General features: G+C 41.6%; 1 protein-coding gene across 6 annotated transcripts in view; it reads left to right on the top strand.

Annotated features, from left to right (window-relative positions):
- The first annotated feature begins 428 nt into the window (after positions 1-428).
- LOC112312318 (probable ATP-dependent RNA helicase DDX60) overlaps positions 429-6000 on the top strand; it is a 101356-nt gene continuing 95784 nt past the window's right edge. For 4 of the 6 annotated variants that reach the window (XM_053911599.2, XM_053911595.2, XM_053911596.2 and 1 more), the window contains exon 1: positions 429-572. The gene's annotated coding sequence lies outside the window, so the exon portion shown is untranslated. Of the gene's footprint in view, positions 573-3562; positions 3625-4481; positions 4607-6000 lie in introns of those variants that run through there. The other 2 variants (XM_053911598.2, XM_053911597.2) reach the window with 2 other exon arrangements.

Genomic DNA, 6000 nt, shown 5'->3' with positions numbered 1-6000 from the left:
TTTCAATTTACTTTCAAATGGTGTTTCTTGGCCCATGAAAGTTCCAAATATAGTTCACACAGAACAGTCATCAACTTCTCATAACAGAAACTCCAAGTTCGTGTATTGTGACATGCTGTTTTTGTTTTTCTTCTTGGATAAAGGTGGAGCAGCAACACCCCACAACTTACCGTCTAATTTCAGAACATCGCATCTATTTCTAAATTCCACACCTGTTGATTTTCCCTTCCTTAGATATCCCGGATTTCTCTGCCTCATTTCCCTCTGTTTTGTTTCTAAATTCCAAAGTCCCTATTATGGCCTCTGCTATCTCTTCATAAGGCTCAGACTGAAGGGAGAGAAAGATCACGTCTCCCGATTCCTGATGACGAGAAACGAAACTCAAATGCCGCTGGGTTGAGAAAGGAAACCGAAAGTCACTTCGAGGTATTAAAGACGGCCGAGGCGGCTCCGCGGTGCAGCTCAACGCCGGTCCAGGGCTCCCCGCAGCTTCCCTCTGGCTCTGCTCACGGTCCCCTCCCGTCACTCCCTTCCTGCGGAGCGTACCGATCGCGGCTCTTCGGAAGCTGCAGGTCTGGTTCTGAGTCTGGACTCGGGGGGAGGAACGGGTGGTACTCCGGAACCCACGTAGGGCTGGCGGTGTGTGCTTGTCCAGGTGAAGGGTTTCCTTGTAAAGGGGACCGGAGGGGCGATGTCCGCGGTGGGGGGGCGGGGGAATCTGTAGGTCTTGGATCAAAGAGGGAGGTGGTCTGGCAGTGGCTGTCGGGTGGGCGCCCGGGCCTGGGGTGCAGGGAGCTGCTAATACCACTGGGCTCCCTAAGGCGGTGGCGGACTGGCTTCTGCTGGCTCTGATGCAAGGATGGAGCCAGGGGACCAGAGGTAAGGGACACCCGTGATGAGCTAGGACGTCTAAAGTCTGAAGGAGAGGGGAGAGTGCCAGGCATTTAAACAGTTCTCTTCAAAGAAAGTGTGCCTGGGATTTGAAGTATTGAGGACAACCAAGACACGTTATGTCTGAGCACAGCCACAAGCAAACACAAGCAAACCAACCGCAAGCCGAAACAAAGCAAACAAAAACACCCTAGCAGCACGCAGTTTCGTCCTCTGCGCGGAATCTCAGACCCAACTCCAAACTTGTAGAATTAGAATCGACATTTTAATAAGATCTCCCAGATGATTCCTATGCACCCTTAAATTTCAGTGGCTTGACACAGTAAGAATTTATTTCTTATATAAAAGTTAAAAGAATATATTCGTGGTTTAGGGCATGTATTAGTTTTCTATTGCTGCATTACAAATTATCACACATTTAGTGGCTTAAATCAACAGCAGTGTATGACTTTACAGCCTCTGTGGATCAGAAGTTCTAGCACAGGTTAACTGGATCCTTCACCCAGCATCTCACCAGGCGGAAAGAAGGAAGGCGTCTGCTGGGCTGCCATCTCATCAAGGCTCTGGGTGCTCACTCAGGTTGTTGGAAGAATCCAAGTCCCGACAGCTGTGGAACTGAGGTTTCCTGTTTTCTTGCTGGCTGTTGGCTAGGGGTTACTCTCAACCTTTGGCTTCTGCCCTCAGGTCCTAGCCACGTGGCCCTCTCACAACATGGGGGCTTCTGTCTTCCAAGCCAGCAGGAGAACCTCTCCCTTGTCTGCCATGACAATGTAACCTTGTCATAGGAGAGGCTGCTCCAGTAGACTCACAGGTCCTGCCCACACTCAGGACAGGAGACTGTAGGGGCATGTAGACCAGGGGGGCTGGATTCACGGAGCCCATCCTGAACTCTGCCCACTGCTGGTTAGCTCTTCTCCAGGGTTTCAGGGACGTGACTCCTTCCATAGGATGGCTCTATCATTCCCCAGGGCCTTCTCTGAATTGGGCCATCTCCCCTCTAATACACAACCCACAATTTCTCCCCCACCCCTTCTCTTCTCTTCTCTTTTTTTTTTTTTTTTGAGATTGTTTAAGTCAGAATTCAAATAAGATATTGACACCACTGTGACCAGATAAGTTTGTCATAATATCTTTCATCTTGTGATTTTTTTTGTTAATAAGTGCTCCCCCCACCCCTGCTTAGTCTTGTAGAGATTCTTCTGGTCCTTCTGATATCATTTAACATGTTCTTCTGTCTTCTAAATGTTTTGTCATTGCTCCTAGAGCTTTGATCAAGTTCAGGTTTAATTTTTGTTTTGTTTTTTGGCTAGCATATTTCAGTGGTGGTGCAGTCCTATATGAAAGCAGACATTTGCCTCTATAAATTTCCTGCTATCCCCTGAAATACCAAGATCTATTAATTCAATAGGAGTTGTAAAATCATTATCCCATCTCCTTATTAGCTGGATTACTTCCAGCTAATGGAAATGAAACTTTCCATTTCCATTATTTGGTAACCCAATGGTACAGTACTTATATGAAAGTCAGGTTAATACCTTAATTTCAGAAATCCTTAACTTTTTTTAATTTTAGAGAATTTATTTTTTTTAGAGAGAGAAAGGGAGGGAAGAAGAGAGGGAGAAAAACATCAGTGTGTGGTTGCCTCTGGAGCACCCCCTGCTGGGGACCTGGCCCACAACCCCAGCATGTGCCTTGACTGGGAATTGAACCAGCAACCCTTTGGTTCACAGGCAGGCACTCAATCCCCTGAGCCACACCAGCCAGGGTCTTAATTTTTGATATGTTATCTTTAGATGCTATCTATAGACTTTCTTCTATGAAAAATGGGAACTTACTATATACTCTTCTCTTTCTATTATTCATCCCTTTCTGAACTTCCCAATTTGGTTAATTAATATTATTTTTATATCATCAGGGTTAATCATAATTTATAGTATTTTGAGACTTTAATTTTTGTGATTTGTGATTTACTTCTGTGTTGAGTCAAAAATGGAAAATCAGTAAATAGTTACAAAAGTGTGATTATGTACACATTATTCATTGTGGAAGCAATCTATATGTTTGGCTGGGAAATGTGGTACTAGATCATTAATGCTACTATTTGAAATTGATACTGTGAACCTAAAAATAACAGTGAGAGGAAACAAGCATTTATTTAAGATAAATAGGAAGAGCTATTTGGGAAGAACTGATTCAGGCAGAGGCCCAAATAATGTTCTGATTAGGAGACAAGGGCAAGGGTATTTATGAGAAAGGGGAACAATCGCATCAGTAGAAGAATGACATTTCTGTTGGTGCAGGTATATACCACTATCTTGGCCCTAATTCTACACAATCTTTACAATTTGTAGTGTGGTAGACATCAGTCTGGTAGTCATAATATTTGCTTTCTTGTTATCTTTGCAAAAGTTCTTCGGGACAAATTGTTGCTTTAGGCCCACTGTCGAGGTCATTTTGCCTTATTTTACCATTCCAGACGTTTGGCGTGCGAGGCAGTTCCTCTGGCGTGGCAGCTCCGTCTCCATTCTAAAATGGTTCCATTTATAATTTTTTAATATTTTTCCTCTATTTCATCAAGACATGTCCTTGAAAGTGTCACTGATCAATTAAAAAAAAAACCCCAGCAGTAATCAGTTATTATAAGTAAGCATCATTGCTTCATTCTTGTCAGGTGGCTCCTTTTGGGTATGTCATGCTGTCGTCGGTCCCTCATCACCAGGAAGGTTCATTCTGGTACGTCACATCCCATGTAGCAGAGAAAGTGGTTTTCTTTTTCTTAGGAACCTTAGGCCACATTTGAGCAACAAGAGCACCAGATAAAAGGAAGGCTTTTCAGTCATGTTTCTTTAAGGGCAAACATTTTTTGTAGTTTCTCGAGGTTTCTCATATGAGGTCTCATAGGCCTTAGTAGTCATTTCAAAACATTGAACAACTATTACCTAAGTGATGTCTATACCATTGAGCTATTGCAAGCAAAGTTTCATAACAGCAAACATTTCTATAATAACAAACAAAATGAAGAATAGATTTGAACTAGAAGGTAATACTTGAGGGCAGTTAGCTGAAGATATTAAAAAACCATGAGGTATCATTGGGCACTGTACTTAATCATTGGCTTGTACCCATATTTTATTTAGTTCTATCTTTATTTTACCAGAGGTTTTTTTTTTTTTTTTAATCCAAGTACAGCAAAGGCATTAATAACAGAGCAAACCTCACCTTACTTAGGCAATATGGTCAAGAGCAATTTTTTTTTGTCTATTATAACTAATGCAAAGAAATGTAAAGATTTTTCCTGGTTGACTATTGTAGTGGTAGGTATTGTAATATCTGCCCCAGGAAGAAGAAATTTTCCAAATCTGGTACCTTTATTGGAGTTGACATCACCAGGCATTAAGCATCCTTAGCTATGTGTGTAACAAGTTGCCCATTTTGACCTGTGAAGTAGGTTAAAAATGATGCAAAATTTTGAGTTATTTTTCTAGTCAGAAACTAAGGGGAAAAAAGGAAATGATACTTATTATAATATGTGTTGGGAACCATCCTGCCTGGTTTCAGAAGCTGTAACCCCACATGGCTAAAGCTGAGTAAAAAGACCTTGGGACCATAAGCCGCTAAGGAGACAAAGCTTATCTCTCTGGCAGGGGTGATGCCTCTGCCCCCTTTCATTTCACCCTGCTTGGCCCTGAGTGGATGACTGGTTAGCCAATAACAGGTAAGATTCCTCATGGGAGGGATGACCTAAGACAGGCACGGTCATGAAGGGGCCCTCAAGGAAGGACTTGAGGGGCTATAGGAAAAGGGGGTGATGGACTCTCACCCCTTGGCTTTGATGTAGCCTGAGTCCTCATTCTGTCTGCCAGAAGTCTCTAATCTCTTGGCTGCCTTACTTCCCCTGCCCTACTTAAGCCTGAAATAATGCCTTAAGCCTGAAACAATGCCAGAGGTGGGTGCGGCCCTGTGCTGGAAAGGGCGGGTTCCTGGGGAGATCAGGCCTAAGAAAGAATGCATAAAATCCTGTGAAACCTGCTTTGCTAAGAATACCCTCAATTTAAATGATAAAGTCCAAGCATAGAATGAGTTTTTTCCCCAAAGTTTTATGGCCCTTTAGCTATCCTACCCTGACTCAGAATAAGCAACCCCCCCCCCCCCCCCCCCCCCCCCCCCCCCCGGCACCACAAGTATGTGCTTGCCTCATTATTTGTGAGGTATTAAGGAATTAAAGTAAGGATAAAAGGGAAGTATAAAGGGGTAAATGATACAGGCCTAGTCTGGAATCTTGGGTTAGTTGTTCACAACAGATGTCATCAGCTTCATTTCCAAATAATTAAAAAATTTCAAATCCTATGTTGGTTGAGCAGTCAAATCAGGTGTAAGAGATTTCTTTACATAAGGAAACATGCATCCAAGAGTCAACATCTGTAAATTCAGTTACACATGGATTAGTGAGGAGTACCTGAAATTTTAGAGGGATCAGACAGATACGAAAGAAAAATGCTTTTATTTCTGATAAATAATTTAATTCTGTTTACAAGGGTATAATTTAACAAGTTACTGTAGGTCCTAGGTAACTTAAGTGAATTTTTTCTTATATCTGAAAGATAAAGATAAAAAAAGTGATATTTCATATAAAAATGACAAAATTATATCTTTATCATTTCATTCAGCCCCATATTATTAATTCTTATTGATCTTGATCTTTTTGTTAGCAGTTTTATGAATCCAGTTTCTCCTTAGAGTTCTGTAAGCCTTTATCCATTTCAGTGTTATGTTTTTTGGGTTTTTAAAAATTTTTTTTCCTCAACCAGTCACGTGTCCTGACCAGGAATCAAACTAATAACCTTTCAGTTTGCAGGATGCTGCCCAACCAATTGAGCCACACCAGCCCGGGCCAATGTTATGTTTTTAAAGTTACTAGAAACCTGTATTTTAGAATACTTTTCAGGGTTTTCTTTTTTTAATGAATCTTTGAAAATGAAATATATTTGTAAGAATATTTTCCCCTAGAGTATCATAGTAAAAGATAATTGTCTGTGCATGATAAAAAACTTAAAAATGGCTATAATCTGGTGAGAGTTCATATTCATACACATTTAAATGATGTACAAT

Source organism: Desmodus rotundus, chromosome 9, assembly GCF_022682495.2.
Source record: "Desmodus rotundus isolate HL8 chromosome 9, HLdesRot8A.1, whole genome shotgun sequence".
Lineage (NCBI taxonomy): Eukaryota > Metazoa > Chordata > Mammalia > Chiroptera > Phyllostomidae > Desmodus > Desmodus rotundus.
The sequence above is the reverse complement of the archived record's forward strand: the minus strand, read 5'-3'. Positions and strand labels throughout refer to the sequence as shown.